Raw genomic sequence first — 27,934 nt, forward strand, 5'->3', positions numbered from 1 at the left:
GCCCAGAACTATCATTAAATTTACACATTATATGGTCAACTAATCTTGAAAAGGTTGCAAGAACACACAATGAAGAAAGGACAGTCTTTTCAATGAAACTGGGAAAACTGGGTATTCACATACAAAAAAATAAAACTGGACCCCTATCTTACACCATTTAAAAAAAATTAATGTGATATAAAGAACCTGCCTACCAATGCAGGGGATACCAGTTTGAATCTGGTCTGGGAAGATTCCACATGTTTCTGGGCAACTAAGCCTGTGTTCCACAATAAGAGGAGCCATGGCAATGGGAAGCCCACACCCAGCAACTAGAGAGTAAATCCTGTTCTTTGCAACTAAAGAAACATATAGTGTTTGCACAGTAATGAAGATCCAGGACAGCCAAAAGTAAGTAAACTTTTTTAAAGGGGGGGAAATTAACGTGATATAGGTTAAAGAATTATGTAAGACCTGAAACCATAAAACTCCTAGAGGAAAATGTAGGGGACAATTTCCTTAATGTTGTTTTGCAGGGATTTTTTTTTTGGGGATGTGACACCAAAAGCATAAGCAACAAAATAAAACACCAGCAAGTGGGACTACATCTCACTTAAAAGCGTCTTCACTGAAAAAGAGACAACACAATGAAAAGTCAATCTAAAGAACAGAAAAAAAGTGTTTGCAAATTATTTATCTGATAAGGGGTTGATGTCGAACCCCTTTTGAGGAACTCATACGACTCAGTAGCAAAACAAAATAATAATCTGATTGAAAATAGGCAGAGGACCTGAATAGACATTTTTCAAAAATGGTAAGTAAATGGCTAACAGGTACACAGAAAGATGCTCAAAATCATTACTCATCAGGGAAGTAAAAGTCAAAACCACAGTGAGATATCACCTCACACCTGTTAGGATGGTTGTTATCAAAAAGTCAAGGAAACAAATATTGACAAGGATGTGCAGAAAAAGGGAACCCTTGTGCACTGTCGGTGAAAATGTAAACTGGTATGGTCACTGTGCAGACAGCATGGAGAGTCTTCAAAAAATTAAAAAAGAACTACCATAGGACACAGCAATCCCATTTCTGGATATATATATATGAAGGAAATAAAATCAATATATAAAAAGAAATGCCTTCACTATAATCAATGCAGCATTATTCACAATAACCATGACATGGAAACAACCTAAGCTTATTGGCAGATGAATGGATAAAGAAAATATGATACATATATCACACTGACGTGAAGTGAAGTGAAAGTCAGTCGTGTACGATTCTTTGGGACCCCCTGGGCTACACAGTCCATGGAATTCTCCAGGCCAGAATACTGGAGTGAGTAGCCTTTCTCTTCTCCAAGGGATCTTCCCAACCCATGGATCAAACTCAGACCTCCCACACTGCAGGCGGATTCTTCACCAGGTGAGCTACAAGGGAAGCCCAGGAATACTGGAGTGAGTAGCCTATCCCTCCTCCAGGGGATCTTCCCAACCCAGGAATTGAACCGGGTTTCCTGCATTGCAAGCAGATTCTTTACCAACTGAGCTATGAGGAAAGCCCATATATCACATTATATTTCATCATATATGTAATGAAACATTATACAGCCATAAAAAAGAAAGAAATCCTGCCATTTGTGCCTGGAAGACATTAGGCTAATTGAGATAAGCCAAACAGAAAAGCAGTATTGCTTATATTTGGAATCTAAAAAAAAAAACCAAAAAACTGTCAAACTCATAGAAACAGAGAGTAGAATGGTAGTTGTCAACAAGTGGAAGGAAGAGAAAATGGGTAGATGTTGATCAAAGAGCTGCTGCCAAGTCACTTCAGTCGTGTCCGACTCTGTGCAACCCCATAGATGGCAGCCCACCAGGCTCCCCCATCCCTGGGATTCTCCAGGCAAGAACACTGGAGTGGGTTGCCATTTCTTTCTCCAGTGCATGAAAGTGAAAAGTGAAAGTGAAGTCACTCAGTCACGTCTGACCCTCAGCGACCCCATGGACTGCATCCTTCCAGGCTCCTCCATCCATGGGATTTTCCAGGCAAGAGTACTGGAGTGGGGTGCCATTGCCTTCTCAAAGAGCACAAACACTCAATTATAAGATGACAAGATGTGAGGATCTAATGTACTGAAGAAAATTGAAAATGATTGTCAATTATTCAAATATTTATAAATACTGACTCTAGTTGTTTAGAACAAAGCAGACAGCAATTTATATACCTGAGTTATTTATTGAAGTATCTGACTCTTTGGATTATACAGAAGCAACTTCAAATTTTAGCTATACAAGGCAGATTTGGTCTCAAGATATATTCAAGGAATCAGTTACTAAGTAACTTCAACCATTTCTAATTTATGATAATCTAATTAAACTCAATGAGCAATTTTGCACAAAGTTCACTATGTATGTACAGTGTTAAGGGTCTTTTCGTTATATAATTCCATAAATAAAAAGGTTTTGGTTACTACAAATGTGTGCTAATTGCTTTTGTTAACAGACTTCAGATTGATGATAACTGGAAATAAATAATACAAAGTTATGAATCCATTATTTTGCTTACCAATTACACAGTCAGATGGCTGCCCTTTAAAACATGATTTTGGGGAAGTAGGCTAACTTAAAATTTAAAGGACTCATCCACTGTTGATACAGTTTCAAGAATCTCACTGTTAACAACACTTTAGATGTCTGCTGAAAATTAAATGGAAATATTTTAGAATTGCTCATCATTTTTTACATTCTTCAAGCAAGAACAACATCAAGACTTTCATCTTTGGTTCAGTACAGTGTGTTATTTAGCTAAGTCAACTGAAATCTTCTTATGTAAATTATGGAAGAGAAACATTCACTTATTAACTTAATATCAATGGACAGAAGAGGTATTTGTTACAGCAGATAAGGGAATCTTGTGTCTATGGCAGAAAAATATCTTTTTTCAATATCTTTATAACTATCAGCCCTGTGTTTGGTTAAGATAAGAGCTGTTATATTAACTATATTCATTAGAGGCAACAGTAAATAACTTGAAAAGGTGAAATAAATACTGAAATAAAAGTGGAGCTTTTATTGGTTTCTTAAATTGTCTTTAAAAATATCATCTTACTACTAGTTCTCCAAGAGAAACTATAATTAAATACTTTATGAATTTCCTTAAAATAGTAAATGTCAATTAAACTATTGATCCATCTATTCTCAAATCAGTGTTTTCTAGATAATATGTAAATACACAATACTATTAATACATATAATAGTATTATGTGTCTACATAATATTAAAAATAACATTTTTAAAGCAGTAAAGTTTAGTCCTTCCTAAGAAGAATGTTACATGCTATTTTCAAATTTTGAATTATTTAATGTAGGAAGCTTCACTTCTGTCTCAACTTTAATATCACTGAAATAATTTTTTGCACTTTAACTTTTAAAACAACTTTATGATATAATTGAAGAAGGCAATGGCACCCCACTCCAGTATTCTTGCCTGGAAAATCCCATGGATGGAGGAGCCTGGTAGGCTGCAGTCCATGAGGTCGCTAAGAGTCAGACACGACTGAGCCACTTCACTTTCATTTTTCACTTTCATGCACTGGAGAAGGAAATGGCAACCCACTCCAGTGTTCTTGCCTGGAGAATCCCAGGGACGGGGGAGCCTGGTGGGCTGCCGTCTATGATGTCACACAGAGTTGGACACAACTGAAACGACTTAGCAGCAGCAGCAGCATGATATAAATAGATTTTTAGCTTCTCATTTGGAAATAATTTTAAACCTATGAAAAATTCAAAAATGAGAATAGTAAAAAAATCTAGATACTTTTACATATATTGCTAAAATTTTATCCCATTTGCTTATTAGATTCATATATGCATATATTTAAGTATCTTTGCATGTGTGTGTTTTCTGAAATATTTGAGGGTAAGTAATATACTTATGACACTTTCCCTTAAATGTCCCAGTGTGTATTCCTACACTGAATAGGGTATTGTCTTACTGAACCCCAGTACAATTATCAACTTCAGCAATTAACAGATAAGTTATTTTGTTTAATCAATCATCATTCTTTCAGTTTTGGTGACACAATAATGTCCTTTACAATATTTTCTTCTTCAGTATAGTAGTATCCAGACTAGGGTTAGATACAGCGTTTAGTTGTTAAGCCTCATTAGTCTTCTTTAGGAAGGCTGGGAATGGAACATTTCCTTAGCTTTCCTTTGTTCTTATGACATTGACACTTGTAAAGAATTAGATTAGAGTCTTCTTTTTTCCAACAGACCATTTCTCATTTTAGATTTGTCTGCTATTTTCTCATGATCAGACTCAGGGTATGCATTTCCAGTTAGAATACTACACTGGCGATGTTGTGTCCTCTTAGGGAGGCATTCAATATCCATCTGCTCCTCACTGGTGATAATAATCATGGTCACTAGCCAAGGTGTCCTCTGATTTCCTGACCAAATAATTACCATTTTTTCCCTTGTAAGTAAGAACAATTCTGGGAGAAACTCTTTAGGACTATGCAAATATACTGATCCTCTAGACTTAGTATCCACTTAAAATTCTTTCCTCTTCAGATCTTTACTGTAATGGTCACAAAGGCCAATTTTCCAACCCCATCAGTCCCTCCACATTTACAACTCAATCCTCAGTATTCTACTCTGAGAACCTCCCTTCTCTAGCATTCATTCACTCATTCATCAACTGATCATCTGGGTGTACTTGTACATTCTATTCCTTTTTTCACTGGATTAGAATTAGTGACTCTAATTATTCTGATGCTCAAATTTTCCCATATTTAGCCAGTAGGAGCCCTTTCAAACAGGATCTTATGTCCTGTAACACATGTATTTCTTTTTTCTGTGTTATATATTTTATTATTTTATTATAGTAGCACAAAATAAGCACATTGAATGTATCTTCCAGTAAAAAGAACTGGCAGTAATTTTAGCTATTTAAAAATTTTTTCTTCTACTTTTATTGAGATGTAATTGATACATAGCACAGCATAAACTTAAGCATAATTTTTGACTTAACTACATCGTGAAATAACTATCACCATAAGTTTAGTGAACATAAATCACCTCACACAGATACAAAATTAAAGAAATATCAGTAGAAACAACTTTTGTGATGAGTATTCAACCTTCATATTTTCAACTTTCACCAGTGTTAATTATACTTATCATGTTGTACATTATATCCCTACTACTCATGTATCTTCTAACTGGAAGTTTGTACCTTTTGACTGCCTTTATCCAATGCCCTCCCCCACTCCTGGCCACTAGACCCCCAGCTCTGGTCACCACAAATCCAATCTCTTTTTCTATGAGATTTCTGTTTGTGAAGGATAATTGACCTACAACATTATATTAGTTCCTGGTATAAAACATACTGTTTTGATATTTCTATACATTTCAAAATGATCACAAGGATCAGTCTAGTTGCAATATGTCGCTACCCAAAGATATTAGTTATTGACTGTCTTCCCCAGCCTGTACATTCATACCCATGAATCATTTATTTTGCAACTGGAAATTTGTACTGCTTAATGTCTCTCACCTATTTCTATGCTCTCCATTGTAACACAGGGAACATATTTTTTCCTTTGTCCCTCCCTTTATCCATCCCTCCCTCCTCCTCCTCTTCTCTCTCTCTTTTTTTTTTTTTTTTGTTCTTTCTTACCTTACAGCATAAAGACTTTATTACAAGCTCATCTTACACTTACCTTGTTTCCTTCTTGGAATCAGCTATTTCTCCAAAGAGCCATTATGGTGGGGAAAGGTATTAAGAAGTCAATATATGGATTCTGGGTGTGTTCTCCAAATGCATTGTGACAAGGGTTAAGAACTAGTAAAATCCTATCAGACAGTTGAATTAGTTCTTTGACTAAATTAGATCTGGTTTATGTCTAGTTCTATTTTATTTTACTATATATTGAGATTTCATACAGATAATAAAAATAGTGTGGTGATTTTCTGACTCCCTTAAAAAAAACTTTTAAAGATATTTATGCAGATTTGTGGTTACCAGAGGCGGAGGTGGGGGAAAGGTGAACTAGATGAAGGCAATCACTTTCAGTTACAAGATAAATAAGTAAGTACTAGAGATGTAATGTACAACATGATAAATATAATTGATACAGCAGTATGTTATATACGAACATTAAGGCAGTAAATCCTAAGAGCTCTCATCATAAAGTTTTTTTTTCTCTTTCTTTAATTTTGTTTCTATACAAGATGATGAATATTCATTAAACTTATTGTAATAATCATTTTATGATGTATTTATATAAAATCATTGTGCTATACACCTTAAATTTACACAGCACTAGATGTCAATTATATCTCAATAAAACTGGAGGATAAAAACATAAAGATATTTTTGCTGACACCATGATGGCACTCTTCAGAGGTACATAGAGATCATCAGACTTTTAACGCTATCTCTTTACAGGGTTCAGATCAATCCAAAAGGAAAATGCATTCTTTGACAGAATGGGAAATTCCTGTATCTCTTCTGATGAAGGAATAAATTATTCAATATTCTGATGCCCTAAATTTCCCCTAATGCCCCAACCCACCTCAAAAAGAAATTGAAACTCCACATTTACATATCTACACATATCCATACGAGTTTCACTGTAATATGTCTCACCAAGGTGTGCAATTAAATGTAAGAATCTGTTGCATTCTCTCCAAGGTGAGCTATTTAGTAGTGAGGCTTCATTACAAATTTTTTCATTTTCTTGAGAAAACCTGCTTTTCTTAACAAATGTGACCCCCCACTTTTGTCAAGACTAGAATATGGCTCCATTTTAATACTCATTAGATTTGTGATTTCTTGAATGATAACCACTTTCCCTGTTAGAGAGGAGACTCCTGAGTTCAGAGGCCAGCATGTCACCAGGGCTATTGTACTGCAGAACTCAAAGAAAGATTTGCTAACTGTTTAAAGAGACCGTGATCCAACATGGACTATGTAGACAGCATTATTACAAATTGTGAGAGTGTAGGTGTACGTCTCAGCCAAAAACCAAAGACCACGTTGGAATTTCAGTGGAAGAGTTGGGGAAACTAAAGAAAATTTTGTAGGGTAAATTATAAGTTGCTTCAACTTAGTGTTTTATTACTTCATGGGTTTCCAGCATTTTGACTGGTGAAGTTTTTGATATGCTCAAAAATTCATCCTTGTCTCAGACTCCTTTCTACTCACAACTAAGAGACAAGGCCATGCAGCACAAGCCGTTATCATACCCACAATCACCTAGGGAATGCATGTAATAAAGGCCTGGAGATTAGTGTAAATCTCCAAATTTACACTATTTGGAGTGTAAATCCAATGGGATTTAAAATTTGTTTGAGATGAGTGAAAGTCGCTCAGTAGGGTCTGAGTTTTTGCGACCCCATGGACTGTAGCCTGCCAGGCTCCTCTATCCATGGAATTCTCCAGGCAAGAATACTGGAGTGGGTACCATTCCCTTCTCCAGGGGATCTTCCCAACCCAGGGGATCTTCCCAACACAGGGACTGAAGCCAGGTATCCCGCACTGCAAGCAGATTCTTTACCATCTTAGCCACCAGAGAAACATAAAATTTTAAATGTTTAAATCCTAGTTAATAAAGCAGTTTTGGTTTTTAGTAATTAGATAATAACATAATCTGGCATTGTAACGACTTTTTGCTCTTTGTGGTGGAATTAGCATGGTCTTGCTAGGAATGCTATTTCAAATTCAAAACACAAGTATCTCTCTCTTAGATTTTAGAAAACACTATGTAGATTGACTCTGAGTTCTTGATTTTGAACAGCATGTCACCTTTTCTACTTGTTTAAAAAGAAAACTGAGTCAGGAACCAAAGTAGCAGTATTAGGACTAAGGAGCAGATGTTAAAGAAAAGTCAATAGAGACCATTATAAGGTAAAACTTTTGGTAATCAGCATTATCATTTTATGGAAGTAATGAGGAATTATCTTCTCCTTTCTTTTCATTATTTTCTCTACTATATGCTGATAGTGGGTACAGTCAAAGTCAAGAACATGAGATACCAGAGATATATTTTTAAAAATCCAATTGACTGATTACGAAGGATAAATGTATACAGAGAATTCATGCAGTGTATCTGGACAGACCAGATGATAACAACAGTATTAACAATGACTATGGAATAACAGCAACAATATTTTAGCACATACCACATATACAATGATATGCAAACATGCACAGAGTCTTATTTAAATGAACCTTTCAGTTTTATAATGATCGTGAAGTAGATAATACTATCCCCATGTTATAGAGGATGGTACTGAGGCAAGTGAAGAAAAGACAGTAAGTGAAAGAAACAACATTTAAACTTGTTACTCCAAAGCTAATGGACTCCTCCAATTAACAGTGTAGACTCTAGATATCTAAGCAATTTACAACTTATATTTCTACAATGAAAAATTTCTCCCACGTCATGCTCTATATCAAACTCTGGCTATTTTTTTAAATCAATTCTTTACTGAATATTTACTCGAGTGAATAATGTCTTCCAAATAATAATAATTACATATCTAAGAGTTAAATGGTACTTACAATATATCAAACACTGTTCCAATGTATTCAGTTCAGTTCAGTTCAGTTGCTCAGTCATGTCTGATTCTTTGCAACCCCATGAATCGCAGCACACCAGGCCTCCCTGTCCATCACCAACTCAAGGAGTTTACTCAAACTCACGTCCATTGAATCGGTGATGCCATCCAACCATCTCATCCTCTGTCGTCCCCTTCTCCCACCTTCAATCTTTCCAATGAGTCAGCTCTTCGCATCAGGTGGCCAAAGTATTGGAGTTTCAGCTTCAACATCAGTCCTTCCAATGCATATTCAGGACTGATTTCCTTTAGGATTGACTGGTTGGATCTCCTTTCAATCCAAGGGACTCTCAAGAGTCTTCTCCAACACCATAGTTCAAAAGCATCAATTCTTCAGTGCTCAGCTTTCTTTACAGTCCAACTCTCACATCCATACATAACTACTGGAAAAACCATAGCCTTGACTAGATGGACGTTTGTTGACAAAGTAACATCTCTGCTTTTGAATATTCTGTCTAGGTTGGTCATAACTTTTCTCCCAGGGAATAAGTGTCTTTTAATTTCATCATGTACCCTTACTCAAATTTCACAGCTATCCATGGTAAATATTTATTTCAGTATTAAAAATATGTGTACTTTTATCACATATGGATATAGATTCAGAAAGGTTTTTTGGTTTTCTTTTTACTGTACTAAGTCCACTTGACTAATTAAATAACCCTGGGAAAAACAGGAAATAATATCACCAAGATTATTAGAGTTCCCATATGATACACTATTCCCTGCTTATAGAAATTTCCCAGAGGGAAATTGAATTTTCTATCGTGATTTCATAAGTATTCAGAGAAATATCTGCTTTGCAGTCTAGTGAATAAAATATTTCTATTTAGACTTCTTTGTATTAATATCCTGCCTATTAAGAAACATTGTATTTTTAATATCACCCCTAATATACATTTTAGCATTAAAATTACAAGCTAATTATAAGCCAAAAATGAGAGACAGAGGCATGAAATAGCATAGTATTTCTAATTTTATAGGACATGAATCTGTGGGGAAAAGAAAGAGCATCAGTTTTTTTAGCCTTCTCTGCCTTCTCATCATTGTGCTGTACCAGGTATTTTCCTTCATCAGATTGTAAATGTTCCTTAGAACACGCATTCACTCGTCCATTCTTTTATTCAACACCTCCTATGCATCATGCAATATTTCAGACACTTTGGGGACTCAGTTACAAAAATCCCGTGTCCCAGCAGAATAACATCCCAGTGCAATCATAAAGACAATAACACATAAAAATATGGACTTCAATGCCAAGTTTCTATAAAGTACACTAAGAAAAAGAAATCAATATAATTATTTCCCTCTTAATTTTAATGTAAAACTGAATTGCAACAGGAAAGACAGTGGTAAGGCCATACTATTACTCTGCTGTCAAGAGAAGGTAGGATGTGATTATATACTCCTGAGTCCTTCTCTGTAGTATAATTTTCTAAATTTCATTTGCTGAGAGAAAGGAAACACTTTGTATGGTTTATGGTTCCATTTAAATTATAGACTTGTGAAATCACTTTTGCGAAAACTCTTGTTAATCAAGTTTTTTGTAAGGAGAAGGATTAACACATTCAGCCTCTATATCCTATAAATGCCTGGCTTCTTGGGATACTCCCTCTGTACTCAGAAACAGCTTACCAGGAGAACTTAACTGTATGTCAATGAATATAAATATATACCTTTTTCTTAAGTGAGTTAAAGTAAGCAGCAGGTATATTTTCACTGCCATAAAATATTAATTTCAGAGAGGTAAAATGCTACTTGTCAGATAGGCCTTGTTCTGCTACTTTTAGGTGTTGCTAACAGCTGTTGTTCAGTCCCTAAGTCATGTCCGACTCTTTGCAACCCCACAGACTGCATCATGCCAGGCTCCTCTGTCCTTCACTGTCTCCCAACTTTGCTCAAATTCATGTCCATTGAGTCAGTGATGCTATTTAACCATCTCATTCTCTGCTGCCCCCTTCTGCTGCCCTTAATCTTTCCCAGCATCAGGATCTTTTCCAATGAGTTGGCTCTTCGCATCAGGTAGTCGAAGTATTAGAGCTTCAGCTCCAGTCCTTCCAATGAATATTCAGGTAGTCAAAGTATTAGAGCTCCAGCATCAATCCTTCCAATGAATATTCAGGGGTGATTTCCTTTAGGATTCACTAGTTTGATCTCCTTGCTGTACAAGGGACTCTCAAGAGTCTTCTCCAGCCCTACAATTCAAAAGCATAAATTCTTCCATGCTCGCTCAGCCTTCTTTATGGTCCAGCTCTCACATTTGCACATGACTACTGGAAAAACCACAGCTCTGACTATACAGACCTTTGTCAGCAAAGTGATGTCTCTGGTTTTTAATACACCATCTAGGTTTGTGTTAACTTTACTTCCAAGGAGTAAGCGTATTTTAATTTCATGATGGCAGTCACCATGCACAATGATTCTGGAAGCCCAGGAAAATAAAATACACTGTTTCCAATTTTCCCCCTTACAGAGATTTTGTTAACTGCAGGACTGCCCCCCCCCCAAATTTTTCTGAGACTTCACTTTATTATTGTATTTATTTTTAAAAGATTTTGTGATGCAGACCATTTTTAAAGCCTTTATTGAATTTGTTACAATAGTGCTTCTGTTTTATGTTTGGCTTTTTGGCCACGTGGCATGTGAGATCTTAGCTCCCTGACCAGGAATGGAACCTGCACCCCCTGCATTGAAAGTTACGCATATATATGGAATTTAGAAAGATAGTAACAATAACCCTGTGTACGAGACAGCAAAAGAGACACTCATGTATAGAACAGTCTTATGGACTCTATGGGAGAGGGAGAGGGTGGGAAGATTTGGGAGAATGGCATTGAAACATGTAAAATATCATGTATGAAACAAGATGCCAGTCCAGGTTCGATGCACGATACTGGATGCTTGCGGCTAGTGCACTGGGACGACCCAGAGGGATGGTATGGGGAGGGAGGAGGGAGGAAGGTTCAGGATGGGGAACACATGTATACCTGTGGTGGATTCATTTTGATATTTGGCAAAACTAATACAATTATGTAAAGTTTAAAAATAAAATAAAATTAAAAAAAAAAAAGTTCAGTGCAGTCACTCAGTTGTGTTTGACTCTTTGCAACCCCATGGACTGCAGCATGCCAGGCTTCCCTGTCCATCACCAACTCCCAGAGCTTGTTCAAACTCATGTCCATCAAGTCGGTGATGCCATCCAACCATCTCATCCTCTGTCATCCTCTTCTCCTCCTGCCTTCAATTTTCCCAGCATCAGGGTCTTTTCCAACGAGTCAGTTCTTCACATCAGATGGCCAAAGTATTGAAGCTTCAGCATCAGTCCTTCCAATGAATATTCAGGACTGATCTCCTTTAGGATGGACTGGTTGGATCTCCTTGCAATCCAAGGGACTCTCAAGAGTCTTCTCCAACACCACAGTTCAAAAGCAAAGCATCAATTCTTTGGCACTCAGTTTTCTTTAAGGTCCAACTCTTACATCCATACATAACTACTGGAAAAACCATAGCTTTGACTAGATGGACCTTTGTCAGCAAAGTCTTAACTACTGGACCACCAGGAAAGTCCCTACACCCAAGTATTTTAGATTTGTTCTCACAATTAGTCTATTTGCCAATACATTCTCTTGACTTTTATGAATAATCTTATCGCATGCTTAATCCCAGACTTGAGATTTATTGGATTTCCAGTGCTCTGAAAATCAGCCAAATCCCTCAGCTTAGGCCCTCACACAGGAAGAATACTCAGGACAGTCCTAAAGTTGGATAGTTTGAGTTTCCATGAAGAAGGATCTTTTGTTCTCCTCCCAGGAACTAAATAAAACATGTCACTAGGCCAGCTCCTGGAGCCAAATTTAGGAGTCAAGTAGAGGCCACTTAAACGAGAAATAGGCAAGTTTTTAAAAGAGAAAAAAGAAAATAAGTAACTGTCTCTATTATTCTTGAATCATGGTCATTTTAATGCTACATATGTTTTCTATGATAATTTCATCTTTTCTCATTTTGTAGATATGTGGTGAAGGCACCCTACTTCAAATATACTAATTATTCAACCCACATATTTCCTGACTTATTTGTGTTTTGTCCCATAGTTGAATTCATTGGATGTCTGCTTCTAGATTACACCCCAGCTCAAGATTCTGAGGATCTAGGAGATACGTGTGACAGTGGATATTAATTCAGTCCCAGTCATACTTTCTGAGACTCATGATTGTGGGTACGAATCTAGTGCCAACATAAGAGACAAGGACCTGCCTTGCCTGTTTCTGAGTTTTTGTTCTATTGAATACTCAGTGTCCCCTAGAACTAAAACCCTTCTAAGCTCCTACCAATTCCTGTCCCAGCATGTGGAAATTTCTCCCTAAATTTCTTACCAGTGTCTGGATCATTGCTGCCCGTAGAATAGTTAGTACATTTCAGTAGGCATTCAGAGGACTCAGACAAATGGAGAATTGTATGATTGTAATATTGTACTTCTAAAACTAGCCTCATCACCAATGTTTGCTTTCTGGAAGTTTTGTACGTTTGAATTAAGAGAGTACATTTTAAAATCAAAACATCTCATGAATTTTTTACTCTTGGAGTCAAACACCTCATAAAATATTTTTTCTTTAAAGTTGAAGTGCTTGTTCTTTAAAAGATGTAATCAGAAAGGAAGATTGTAATAATATTCTTAAAAGGATACAAAGTTTTGACTTTGTTTATATTTATTGGAATAATACTTTGACTGGTTCAAGTTAAAATCAATGGAGAAGTATTTCTACTCAAAATAGAAGAAGGGAACCAAGCAATTTGAAATCTCAGCATCTTACAAAAAGTGAGATAGAAACACTGCCCTGTAAAGGATGTTAAGAAATATTCAAGCATCTCTAAGAAATATTCCTATTTCTAGGAAATACTGCAACGAATAAAAGTGAACGTATGTTCTATTGCTTGAAACTATGAAGAGCCAAGATTTTTCATAACTGAAAACATGAAGACATTTCATCAAGTCAAGAAGCTAGTACATTATCTAGTACTTCATTGAAGGTTTTTATTATCAGCATCAGACAGAAAAGTCTCACAAGTAAATGATAAAAAGAATAAATGAAGAATGAACATTGCTGAATAGTACTATAAAAGCAGGCAAATTTACAGGAGTATTCACATTAATACAATGATATTAAAATATCTGACTTTAATCAAAGTGTCAAGGCTTAAGAATCAGGCGTGCATCTTAAAAATTTATATCCTAAAAATACTCATAAATTATGAGTTGTTTTTCAGATAATAGTAACACTTGACAATTCTTGATACTGAGACACAAGAGAAATTTTTCCTATGGATATTTGTTAAGAGGATATAATATAAAATTCTTAAAATAAATACAACAATAACAAATATATTTCTTTTAACATTTTAACATCCCTCAAAGTAAAGCAATGTTTATTCAATAAAAACAAAAAACGTTCCATAAAAGAGACACTGTGGAGATTAGTGGGTTTAAAACAATATAGTTAAGGTATACATTTCTGTTGGTCTTATTTAATCTATGGACACATATTAACGCAAGTTTTCTAGATTTTTTTGAAAATCAGATTGATGAGAATGGGGAGAGGGGAGGGAGTGAACAGAGCATCTCCAAAGAAAGATAGACACAAGCACAGTCATTTACACACAGGTACAGTAAGGAGGTACAGTATTTCAATAAATTCCACAATACACAGCCACAGACTACACAGACTATTGCTTTTCAAATGCCCATTAGAAGCTTACTAATTAACTTAATGGGCTGGAAATTGCGATTTTAAAAAAAGGAGCGGAGGCAGGGTCGGGCGGGGGGCAGATATGGCAAAACTTTGGCACTGGTGGTACAGTTTTGGAATAGTGGATGAATCTCCCTTAGTTCATCCATAATTCAGACAGGAAAATAAAGAGAGCAAACTCAAAAACCTCCAGACAGTTATAAAAAAACCTCACAGACCTCACCATGTGGGCGCACATGGACAGCCACAAAGACTTGCACGATGCACAGAGAATTAGCATCAGAGTGACAGGAAGTGGAGGCAAAAGGAATGGGCTTTGTTGACCTGAGACAAACAGACTGCCAGATATGTCTCCTGCAAAGACGGATTTACTGGGGATCAACAAAGAATCGCAGTTTAAGGTCTGCAACCACGGCCAGTCACTGCCAAGTCTTCCCGACACCAAGGGAAGAACATTTTTATTGAGAGGAAAAGGAAATTGGGAGGCTTGCAGTAAACAGAGTCCACGACTTTTCATTGGTCGTGTCCTTGCCAGCAAAGAAAAGGAGTCTTTATTCTTCCTGTTGGGCTCTACTATTGTCCCAGGGTGTGAGAGCTCCCCCTTCTGGTCTCTCAACTCTATTTAACTGAAAGAAAGAAAGAAGAAAGTGAAGTCGCTCAGTCGTGTCAGACTCCTTGCGACCCCATGGACTGCAGCCCACCAGGCTCCTCCATCCATGGGATTCTGCAGCCCACCAGGCTCCTCCGTCCATGGGATTCTCCAGGCAAGAATACTGGAGTGGGTTGCCATTTCCTTCTCCAAGGGATCTTTCTGACCCAGGGATTGAACCCAGTTCTCTCACATTGCAGGCAGAAGCTTTAACCTCTGAGCCACCAGGGAAGCCCATTTAACTGAAGTTTCTATTTATTACTTGTATACGGATTGATGGGCCTAAGAATAAACAAAATGCTGGAAACTGTGGCATGCCAATATGAGTATAGAAGCTGAAACCAGCCAAGGTTTCCTCAAGACCCAACTTAAAAATAAGGGCAGAGTGTTCAAATGTGATCTGATGGTGCCTAACCAGCCTGAACCTGTAGGTTATTAAATGAACATACCAAACCACCTCCCAATTTTAGAAGTACAATGTTATAATCATACAAAGAAAACAGCTTTTCATCTAACTTAAAAATTTGACAATTATGGCAGGGTAGTCATATGGAGACTATTCAGGACTAATTAAGAATTAACTAGAATTCTCTCACATTTCATTGATTTTAAAGAGGTATATATTTTTTCATATTTTAACATCTCTAAATCATCATGTCTTTCACATTTTACAGTCTTACAATTAATTCCAGCACTTTTCCTTTGTTCATACATTAAATGAAAAATTAAATTATGTGTCTTACAACCAGTGGCATCTTAGATATGAAGGCAGATAGCATTTTCTTATCAGCATGATTCATCATATGCTTTACCAATTAAGAGTCACATTTTCCATTCAAAGTAAAGACGCTTGACCAATACAGTAGAATTCAATGCTACTTTGACCAATATACAGTAAAAATAATAGACACTTACTGTTCAGGATAAAGAAAATCTCCTAGTTATGGAAAATATTTGATCACTTGAATTGTACTTTTTATCTGTTTCCAAATATTTTAAGAATGCAATGGCTGAGATAGAAAATGTCTATGATTATGATCTATTGATTGCTCTATAAATATTGGTCTTAGAGAAATGTAGGGGAAAGTAGAAATTTGAATAAAATTGAAAACAAGATAGAACCCTTCAGCGGGCAGGACAGCCACAGCTATGGGAGAATGTGCAAAGGGAGTTAAGGACGCTGTTATAGGAGAGCAACCTGGAGTGCCGGTGTTAACATAGGGATTAGTGCAGAAAGATGCTTACCTTGCCCAGGCTGAGGACACAAGGTTCCTCAGGAACTTGCTTCAGGGTGCAGGGTGGGGCGAGTTGCATTGCATGACCTCACAAACCCACAACACTTGAGTACCCCTGCAGCCTGAGCAAGCAAGGAAAACCACCCACACAGGAACCATAGAGAGTTGCTCCCTTCCTCTGCAATGTCCCTCCCACTCCCTCTACAGGCTAAATTGACATCATGTTCACTGAAAACAAAAAATGCTTACAGAGTTCAGTATGGGCTCTCAGAACAGGTAGTGAAGGGTGCTGAAAGGCGATACATTGATAACTCGTAGTACCCATTGATAACTGGTAGCCCCTGAAGTGTCTGCTCTAGGAAAGGTGTTGTAAGCCCTGAGTTAGATACTGGGGAAAACACTATCATTAGGAAGCTGTACAGAGAAGGCAATGGCAGCCCACTCCAAGACCCTTGCCTGGAAAATCCCATGGACAGAGGAGCCTGGTAGGCTGCAGTCCATGGGGTCGCTAAGAGTCAGACACGACTGTGCGACTTCACTTTCACTTTTCACTTTCATGCATTGGAGAAGGAAATGGCAACCCACTCCAGTGTTCTTGCCTGGAGAATCCCAGGGACGGAGGAGCCTGGTGGGCTGCCGCCTCTGGGGTCGCACAGAGTCAGACACGACTGAAGTGACTTAGCAGCAGCAGCAGCAGCAGGAAGCTGTATGGTGTACTAGAAAGAGGAGAATAAAAAGGAGAGAAACAGATAGAAATTATGCACAGGGAGAATAGTCCTAGAAATCCAGGGCCCCAGGTAGTTAGAGTACAAATACCTTTCATTTGTTTAATATTTTAAGAATTTTATAAAGTGCTACATATTATTTCATTTTGATCCTCACAATCATCCTCTGAGATTAGTTGTGTTAGTACTGTTGTTGTTGTTGTTGTTGTTGATATTTAATCCCTAAATCATGCCCGACTCTTTTTGTGACCCCATGGACTATATGTAGCCCACCAGGCTCCTATGCCCATGGGATTTCTCAGGCAAGAATACTGGGGTGGGTTGCCATTTCCTTCTCCAGGGGATCTTCTCAACTCAGGGATCAAAACCAAGTCTCTTGCACTGGCAGGAGGGTTCTTTACCACTGCGCCACCAGGGAAGCCCGTACTATTATTATCAATTTCTAAATGAGAAAACTGTGGCCCAGAGTCATTAACAGACTCACCAAAGTACCAAAGCTAGTGACTAGCAGAGGATTTGATCTTAAATTCTGAAAGATGTATGTATAGCAAGCACTGTGGGCTTTAATAGTGAAATTAGACTAGACTGCCCCAGGGTCCTACTACCCAGAAACACGATGCAAATTACAAAGGAGTCTATCAGCAAACAATTAAGAGTGACCTCTACTAATCTAGCCATCTTTACAAGACAACATCTACTTCTCTCTTCTGCAATTGTTCTGAATAATCCTCATCTTCTTTCAGCACCCTGACTGCACACACACACAGACACACAAATACACACAAATACACCCCACACACTCCGTGGGCACAATGATAATGCCTGTCCTGGAAACTTTCAAAGATCTAGCGTTAAACCTTATCAAAATAATCCCTGGCTGCCTTTATTTTTGGTTTTTCAAAAAAAAAAAAAATTAATGTGCATACATTCTGGGAAGAAGTAACAGATTACACAAAGGTAAAAGTCAACTCACAAATGTTCATTAGATCTGCTAGGTATTAATATGCCAGCTATTTTCCTTGATTCAGTGAGTTCTTTCCTTATTTATATAATTTTAATGTCATGTAACTCACCTCAGTTTCAATCCATATAGCCTTCAACTTTACTTACATCTTTAGCTCTATTACTACACCCTGTTCTAAGTATTTAAATTATATCTGAGGGTTGAACATATGAGTGTTAAGGGCAAAAAAGCCCCAAATCTGTCTCTTGTCTAAAATATCCAGATACTAAAAAGGAAAACTCTATTCTGTTTGAATAACACAGATAACTTCCTGTACCTTCCAAATCCCTTTATATATTTTCTAAATGAATACCATCAACTGTAAGGTTGCTCTTTTTTCTTCCCTTTCTTTGGGTATTTATGGTACAATTAAATTGTAACTCTTATGGCACTCACTGCCCACTGGTGTTTTCCGGAGCTTTCTCATTCTTTGGTTTCCTCCATAGGCATTTCATTATTACTAAACACCACTACCAGAGAGTTAGGCAGGATGAAGGTAAGTCAGTGAAATGAAAAACTGTCTGTGGTAAAAATTTCTAAAAAAAGCTGAAGCCATCAACTAATTTGTAATTAGAGTTCTGATTATCTAGTGATCAACAGCAGAAATAATTTAAAATGTGTAGTCTTCAGAATCTTTAAGTGAGTGAACACAGTTATGATAATGAAGAGAAAGGAGCAAAGAGCATCTATTTGTGTTGCTCCCCTTTCTTCTGCATAACTTTTTTATATTTGCATAAATCTCATACTTAAAGCAATTTACAAAATAGCAAAATTCAATACAAAACCTAAGTATTCTAAATCATTTGAAATAAAATAGTTCTTTTTTTTTAAATTGGGGAATTTTAACATGGGGCTTTGGGGACAGGATTTTTTTTTAATAGGTGTTATGTTCTTTTTTTAAAAGCTGTTTTAACATTAGAAGGAGAATTTCCTGATGTATTTATAAAGCTGCAAAAGCTATACTGGTAACAGCAAGGAGAGCCAAACTGTGTTCTATGGAATGAATGGTACAGGTTAGAAATGATAGAATGAAAACAGCTCTGTCAGGGAATATTAAATATATTTTTAGCAAACATATTTAATGCAACAAAGGTTATTATTACTCAGCGGAAGAAAATAACTCCACATATTCAGTCTTAAAACAAAAGATATTTGAAAATACAAAGTTTAAAAGAGTAACCTAATCCCAGGACACAGATGGATCTTTACAAAGAAAGCTTTTCAATCATCATCTATTCTGTTTTTTTCAGATGCTTCTCCACCCAACCTGACAAGCAGGAGAATTTGCCCCACTCTTCTCTGAAGAGCAACATACATTTTCAGGTTAAAAAAAAAGTGTCGACATATTTATTATTGCTGGATGATATCTTCGTTTTTTTTTTAACTATTTTAAAAATTTTCCAAATATTTAACGTTGAAAAATATGATTTCGTTGAAACAATATTTTCTCATCTTAAATTATGAAATCTATAGGATTTTACTTAACTTTTTTTTCTGGTTTCAGGTAAACCCCCAATATTTGCAACTGACACAAAATGACAACAAATAACACAGTCCTTCAGCTATTTGTATAGCAGTTTTCTAAGGTATTTAGAATTTTTAAATGGGTGTATTTAGTGCCATGTGCTATATCTGATGTGAACCACACCTTGAGACTAAAAATTTTTTTTTAACTTTTTAGTTACCTAGACTTCAGAATTAATAGTTAATTCTGAATAAATCAGTTCTGACTATTCTGGGCAAACAAACTTTTCAACTACGTGTTTTCATTAGCATTACTTAAAAAACGGCAGAATTTTTTCACGAAAAATCGTTAGGATTATAATTCCTATGCACAGGGATAGAATGATTCTGTTAAAAGCTAGCATTCTTTCCCGGTGAGTAATGTAATTGTCACCTTCGTTTCTATGTGCCTACTACTAAATATTTTAAAGTGTGTAAATTTAAAATAATTCCTTCAAAGTATGTATATTGTGAGTCATTGTGAGAGATGAATTAGGACACACATGGAGATTCAGATATGAATAGTTAAGATCATGGAGAAAATGCAATTTTAAAGGCTTTTGCTGTGCAACTCGATTCAGAAAAAAACATTTAGGTACAGTTTATATGCACAACATGCTTCTCCCTCTCCTTGACTATTAAAACTGCTAATTAGCAGCTGTTCAATTACTTAAAATAGTCAAACTGTGCATGCTGTAGCTAAGGGCAGAATGCAAAAGTAAAAGAAAATTAGTAGTAAATCCATTGTTCCCTTTTGAAGGACAGTCGTTAAATAGGATCTTATGTCTTGTTTCACTGTCACAATGTTAGCCTGAATCTTACTAAGAAACTGTAAATTCAAAACACTTGTTAAATACAAATATGTTTTCTTTACACCATCAAAAATGGTATAAAGAACAAAACTTAATTACTAAAATAACATTTATTGACAGATTATGTACAAATTAATAAATATAAGTGTACATCAACTTCTTTTCTCTTTCATTATTAGCATCACTCTTGATAAAATTCAGCAGCAAACACAAATTCATGTTGAATTTTAGATTTACACATGTAGATGAAATATTTGGAGGGAACGGCTGAATTGCTTAAATCATCTTTTCATAGCTAGTAATTAATACTTATTTTCAAATTAAGTATGATTTGCTAAATACTTTTTCAAGGGCTACTTTTAGAAAGAGCATCATTTAATTATGTATGGCAGAAACAATTAGGATATGTTTCTAAGATAATACATTTTGTTAACTTCAACTTTGCCACATAAAATATTTTGTCATTTTCTTGTAGTTTCTGAATTTCTTGGAAAAAAATCCATGTTTGCTAGTCTGGAAATTAGGATGAAAATGGTATATACTTAAAATATATTGGAAATGTGAAATTAGAAGCATTTGAGAGGGCAATTAAATACAGACTATTTTGAACAAAGTTTGTTTTTCACAATTGACAAATAAGTCACTTTGTCTCAAACCTTTTCAAAACTACTTCATTAATGTAATTTGGAATAATCAGGAAATAAAAACTGTTCAGTGTTTAAAAATGTAAAACAGATATATTTTCATTTATTAAAGCACAAAACATTAAAAGCAATTCCTTAGGATAGAGGGCATATTATTTCAACATACTTTTAAATTAGAAAATGTTTGATGGTCTTATAGCCTCAAAGAAAAATACTAATGAAATTAACAAAAAAATTTCCCCCCAACTCTGTAGTCAACTGTCACTTCTGTGCTACTACAGTTCTTACAAAATCAGGACAAAATGACTTTGGGATGTGTTTTCCTACATCTGGTGTACAATATATGCTGAAGTACCTTCACACTAAGCAATTAAGTTCAAAGATTTAATTAAGAGGAAGAAGAAAATGTTCTCCTTTCTTTTTCAGGTCTACTACTTAATTTTTCCTTATTTAACCAACATATCTTAGATTAGCATAAACAGAATCATATGTATTCCCTGTCTGTTCTCTTCCTCCAGAGCACGTAAGATTTAAAGGAAATGAACACCAAGCTGCTTCTTTCTTCCAATTGTAGCTATTCCACAGCAATTCAGGATATAGATAAATCCATACATGTCTGTCTTGTTTTGAAAAGTTGAATTTAAACATCCATACACAGCTGGTGCAAGTGTAAACTACTAAAACACGGAAAAATCATTTTACTTTGCTTGGTAAAGTTTAATATATGCATACCGTATGACCACTCCTATGTACAATACCATATAGACTAGAAAAATTTCTCCTCCTCGTCCCTGGGAGGCATGTCCAAGTTCATGGCTCTGTTGTTCACAATAGCAGAAAAACTGTAAATAATTCAAAAGACCAACAACAGTGGATACGCTAAACCACTCGTGGGGTACTTATATACTGGAACATTTTATTAGATGGAAAACTCAATTAACTACAGTAATTGGCACCAACAAGGAAGATTTTTTAAAAACAAATATTAAATGAAAAATACGATTCTTCCCACTGATTTCAATTTTTTAAAAAGGCAAACTAAACATACGTTGTTTAGGAATACAGCCAAATGTAGTAAAATTATAAAGAAAACCAAAGCAATTATTAGCCCCAAACTCAGGGGAGAAACTGTTTTGAATGAGGAAAGAGGGTACAAGATAACATAATGTGAAATTCAAAGGTGCCTGAAATGTTTTATTTCTCAAGTTGGATAATGGGCACACACATGATCAAGTTTTTGGTGGGTTTTGTTTTTGTGTTTTACAGCAGCTCTCCCTTTTTGAAATTCATATTCTATCTCACAATAAAACAAAGAAAATGGAAAGGAAACTGAATTTAGCCATATAACTGATTAGAAAATTGCTAGTAACAATTCTGATTAGTCTAGAGTAGCCTATGCACTGTTTGTCTTCCCCTAACCAATAAACTAGCAGACAAAGGTGCAAAAGAGTGCATGTGTTAAAGTGCAGAGTAAACCAGGAGCAGCAGCATTTCTAATGTGCGTGGTGCTAATACTAAGTTTATCAGAACTATGTTACAGTACAGATGAGAGTTTCAGCAGTGGTTCTCAACAAAACTGCAGTGGATTTAGCCAAGAAAAGGAAGTACGATGCAGCAGGTGGACAATACACTCAGAGAATAAGTGTCAGAATGGTGGTATGGAGAGGATGAAAAAGCTTCCCGCCCCCCTGCTCACCCCTGCCAGTTGTGTTAGTTCCTTAAAAGAGCAAGACTGTTTTCTTCCATCTCGCCTTCCCCTCCACCAATCCCCCACTCTCACTCCCTAGGACAATACAAGGCCACCTTAAATATATACACGTTTACACTTTTTTGAAGAGTCCAGTCATCATAATTCACTCACACCTTGAACAACTTATTTTTTGAGCACCCACAATGTGGCAGGCACTAACTTTCCAATAGAGGAGTGCACAAAACAAAAATCCAAAGTTCAAAAAATTCAAAAATATCTAAATAAAACAGAAGCCACTTACCTGATAGGATTCAATACCATGGTTAGTCTGCTCCTGGAAAAACAAATTTATTTGTTTTAAATTAAAATGCCCGAAATTTGTGCATATACATACACATCCAGGTTTCATTCACCAATCTTTTCATAAAGAATTTGGTCTATTTCTTTACCTAAGAGCCCATTGATTGAAATTCTACATCATCTTCCTTCTTTACACATAATGAATTGTGTACCATTTCCAGGCTTAGTTTCTTTTAAGTAGAACAAGATTCAGAACAGGCTAAAAGTTATAGTTAAAGACACTTCAGCTGAGATTAAACTTTTGGGGATTTTTGTAATTTTTTTTCTCCCATCCTCAATTTCCCATAATTTAAGGGTAGCTCTTATTTTGTTTTTTAGACTTTTTTGGTGTGGACATTTTTTAAACTCTTTGTTGAATTTGTTACAATATTGCTTCTGTTTTATGGTTTTTTTTTGACTACTAGGCATGTGAGTCCTTAATTCGCCCACCAGGGATCATACCTGCACCCCCTGCATAGGAAGCTGAAGTCTAAACCGCTGGACCACCAAGGAAGTCCCTTAACAGTTGTATCATTTGTCTTTGGTGAAGCATTCTAAAACATTCAATTTAGTTTCTCTAGAAATAATTTCTTTGCAAACTTATCTGATACCTCTTTATGAATTTTTTAATTGTTACATCATTAAAATAATAACTGCAACTGACGTAAGTTTCAGAACTGACATCTTTCGGGTTTTAACTCTCAAATTGCTGATAAGCACATAACTCAGGATTACGACAACAAAGAGTCCGACACGACTTAGCGACTAAACCACCACCACATAACTCAGCTGCTGGAAGCAAAGATGAGCTGACTTACTTATCAGAGAGGAACCCACTAGCCTTAAACACTGTTGTCTTTGGCATCAGTCACGAAGAAAATGGAGAAGTTCTGTTCACCCAGCGTCAGTTAGTGGGAGGCTGGTTGAGAGAATTTATAGAATCAAATCCACAACAACAAGTGGTGATGAGCAAGGGAACTTGCCACCTGGAAAATACTGTGGAAAGAAGGCTCCTAAGAGGAAGACTTTACGCTATAAGATCCAACTGATAGCAGTTTGGGAGGGACTTAAATTCTGCCCTAAAACACATGGGGGTTTTAGTCTGTGAATCAGGTAACAGGTGCAAAATAAATACCCAGGACCTTCTTATCCTCCCACCACCACTTATTACAGTGTAAAAATATATAGAGATAAATGATAATAATACAATGATTACAATTAGCAAGAAGAATGCTGTGTTTCTGATGATGAGTCCCCAAAGAAGAGCAGACAACTCAGATTAGTGGCTGATTGAAACCTATTGGCATCACCCTATCAAAGTCTGTTTATAAGAGTGAAAACCTATATGGCCCTAGATCTCACTCTGCAAACTGAATGAAATAAACAGCTGACAGATCTGAGTTTTCCAATACCCCTCCAGAGAGGAAAACGCAAGACTGTAGCATAAAGGGGCCCCAGCAACCCAGCAGAAGCTGGAGGGGAAGGGCTCTGGGCTCCCCACTTTGGGGAAACCACCCTCTCCTAGTAATAGGACAAGCAGGGCCAGAAGCCTTACAGGCGCGCTGCAAGCCAAAGCTGGAGGCTATGTATGGACCTGTGCCCATCAGGGCCGTGATGTCTCTGTAAAGAAGTCACTTTGAAAGGGGCGAAAGAACAAAAACATAAACATGCAAGAACAAAATAATAGAAACGAATACATTGTAATTAAATTTAAAAATGAAAAATAAAGCAAGCCTGATCCGTGCATCCCGTCCACCCCCTTCACTGGCCCCCCTGTACCATCCCCACCTTTTGGTGGTCTTGAGCCTCGAGGCCAAGGTCGAGGAGGCGCAGGACTGAGCCCACCTCGAGGTTTAGTCTTTCCCTCTAAGGAAACTTGACCCAGAAGTGAAGGCTTCAAGCCTGTCCTCCCCCTCATTCCTGCGGAAGAAAAGGGACACTGCGGCCGTCAGAGCGGCGCCGGACACTCACCGTGTTCAGGCCACCCGATTTCCAGCAAGGTGGGAGCAGGCGGCCTCTCCAACCCCACTCCTCTCCTCCCTCCATTCTGAACCTTCTCTCGTGGACCTACTTTAGGTTGAAGGAATATTATTCCAGTAGCTCCTGAACCCAGATTTTTTTTTTTTTAAGAGTGTAGCTTCCTCTCACTATTCCTCTCCTTCTAGTCCATTCCAGCCACCTCGTGTCGCACATGCTGGTATTCACACACCTCACCTTGCAGGCTGACTCCCCCGGGGGCTCGTATACCTCTACCCAAGCTTACCTTCATTTTGCTTCCCCACACCCCACCCCGCCGCAGGAGTTTGCGATATACTGGTCGTCACCAGCGATGGAAGTAGAGGAACCACTCAGGGCAGTACGACCTGCCTTCCTGCGCATGCCCAGTCCGACAGCGAGTTTTCTCTCTCCCCCTGTGACAGCAGTGCGCAGGCTCGGATTTGAAAGGGAATCGCCCATCACACACTTGCCATGAGAAATGTGCGACAGGATACCTTTGTCCGGCTGATCCAGTGATTTGCTCCCCTGAACTTTTAAACAAGTTGTTTGGCATAGAGTTCGGTTTTCGTTTGAAATAAACTTTAATAATAATAGAGTTTTGAGAATGTCACAGAATTCAATGGGATAACTAGAGAAATATTTGTGTTGAGGTAAAAATCAAGGTTTGGAGGAAAACAGACAAGATTTAGAATCACTGTTCTTCACAGTTGAGGCATGTGGATTTCACAGTCTTGTCTTTTAGTTGTGTTTTTAATTTGTATTTTAATTCTATTCATTAAATAGAAATAAAGGCCACTCCCTGAGTACCATCATTACTACCCTTTCAAAAAGGGCGTTTCAATCCCACCAAAATGAGAAGGCTATAAAAAACACTGAATTGCTTGAATTTAAACCTTACCAAAAACTTACTGTGGTTGTGCTCTCTGAAGCTGTTCAGAGTGCCCTTGATGTTTCTATTTTTGTAGACTGCAGAACAATGGTTAATCAAGCTTTGCCTATGGGTCCATATCCATATTTTTTTTATAAAACCAGTGTAAATAAATAAAACAGGTTACGTGCAATTCCAAGCAAGTGTTAGTTTCTCTACCTCTTGCGTCTAACTCTAAGTACTAACTACCCCTCACAGATAAAAGGAAGACTCCCAACTTAGGATATTCAGAGTATCCAAAATTTTATTTTGCCCATTAAGGACATTAACCCTAAATTTCCTATTATCCTAATTTCTTTTAAAAAATAAAAATTTAACACAGAACAATAAAGTAGAACATTAAAGAGTAAATGGCATACCTTAATATAGAATGCGTTTAGGATGATAAAAATAACTACATTGTCCTTATTTTCCTTTTTTCATCATAGGTTAGCGACCCTTGTATCATCTGTTGAGAGACCACTGTGAGAGATACTGCTGTGGATCACATTATATGTAATAGAGTTGTCTCAGTCCGTTCAGGCGGTTTTAACAAAAATATCATAGACTGAGAGGCTTAAACAGCATTCACTTCTTACCGTTCTGGAGGCTGAGAAGTCCAAGATCAAGGTGCCAGCAGGTTTGATATGTGGTGAGAGCCCACTTCCTGATTCTTAGCCATCTTCTTGCTGGGTCCTCACATGGAGGAAGGGATGAGAGAGCTCTGTGAGGTCTCTTTTCTAAGGGCACCAATCCTACTCACGGGGGCTTCACCCTCATGATCTAACCATCTCCCCAAACCCTATCTCCTAAGATCGTCACATTAGGGTTAGGATTTTAACACATGAATTTTGTGAGAACACAAACATTCAGTCCGTAACAGTAGTTTCAGCACACAAAGCTCCATACTTTCTGAGCAGTCTGTCTTCATCCCTTCAAACTGAGGTATGTACTAGGTCTTATAAATAGACCTTGATTTTACAAAATGTATAGGGAATGGGCTTCCCTGGTAGCTTAGCAGTAAAGAATCCACCTGCCAATGCAGGAGCCATGAGTTCGATACCTGGGTTGGGAAGATCCCCTGGAGAAGGAAGTGGCAACTCATTCCAGTATTCTTGGAAAATTCCAGGGACAGAGGACCCTGGCAGGCTGCAATCTATGGTATCATAGAGAGTTGGACACAACTCAGCCACTAAACAACAACAAAATACAAGGAGTTACTCTATATTGTTTTATAAACCTAAGTCAATCTAGCTCCCTCTAAAACACCACATATCAAAACCAAAGCTGCTAAATGCTACAGTAATCAGTGTTTTACACTGCATGTTTAGAATTAGGCTTCATAAAAATTGTGACATGTAAATTAGCAACTTGACACAAATAGTTGCATTAATATACAAGCAAATGGAAAATAGTTAACTGGCATTCTAATTGTGTTAACATTACATACTATAAACAAATTAACATAGCATCTAAGTGTACCTTTTATTCTGAAATCTCCTCCATGTAGAGCCCAGGTCTTTTCTCTTAAGTACAATTTCACCAGTTAGAATTTTATTGATTAGATCATGTCCTTCATATATAACCTATATTTCTGTACATCTGAGATTTCTAATATTGGCTTAATAAAAAAGAAAAAAAATCACAAAACATCAGCAAAATAATATGAGACTCTTTTAGGATTTTGGCTTATTTTCTTCATAACCTTTTACAGTTTTTCATGCATATGAAAGCTAACAGTATTTTTTTTAATCATATTGTCTATAAAGAGTCTTTCTAAAGTATTCAACTAGCTTTTCTTAGAAACAATTTTCCCATCCAACTCCTATTTCATTAATTTGTGTAACATTTAATGCAATTACATAATTATAATAACAACCAGCATAAATCAGTTTAGAAACAAACACAACTGATTTTTGGCAAACCCCCAACTGTGACTAGTGGAAGCAGAAACCTGTAACTTACTGAAAGGAAGCCTGCTAGCTCCAGTGAATGCTAGTGGCCTTGGGTCGGTATGTTTTGCAGAAGAAAGAGAGAGTTTTGATTAATGTATTAAATATAAAAAACAAAACATATGTTTGAG

The 27,934-nt window shown here is 36.8% G+C and overlaps 1 long non-coding RNA gene across 2 annotated transcripts; it reads left to right on the plus strand.

Moving 5' to 3' along the window:
• Nucleotides 1–286: 286 nt before the first annotated feature.
• On the plus strand, nt 287–26,893 carry LOC139186229 (uncharacterized). Of its 2 annotated transcripts, XR_011569790.1 has the most exons (5): nt 287–390; nt 19,209–19,281; nt 19,463–19,544; nt 25,246–25,485; nt 26,301–26,893. It is a non-coding gene; the product is annotated as an uncharacterized lncRNA (long non-coding RNA). The 2 variants fall into 2 exon arrangements; XR_011569791.1 differs by lacking the exon at nt 19,463–19,544.
• Nucleotides 26,894–27,934: the final 1,041 nt, after the last annotated feature.

This window comes from Bos indicus, chromosome 12 (genome assembly GCF_029378745.1).
Source record: "Bos indicus isolate NIAB-ARS_2022 breed Sahiwal x Tharparkar chromosome 12, NIAB-ARS_B.indTharparkar_mat_pri_1.0, whole genome shotgun sequence".
Classification (NCBI taxonomy): domain Eukaryota; kingdom Metazoa; phylum Chordata; class Mammalia; order Artiodactyla; family Bovidae; genus Bos; species Bos indicus.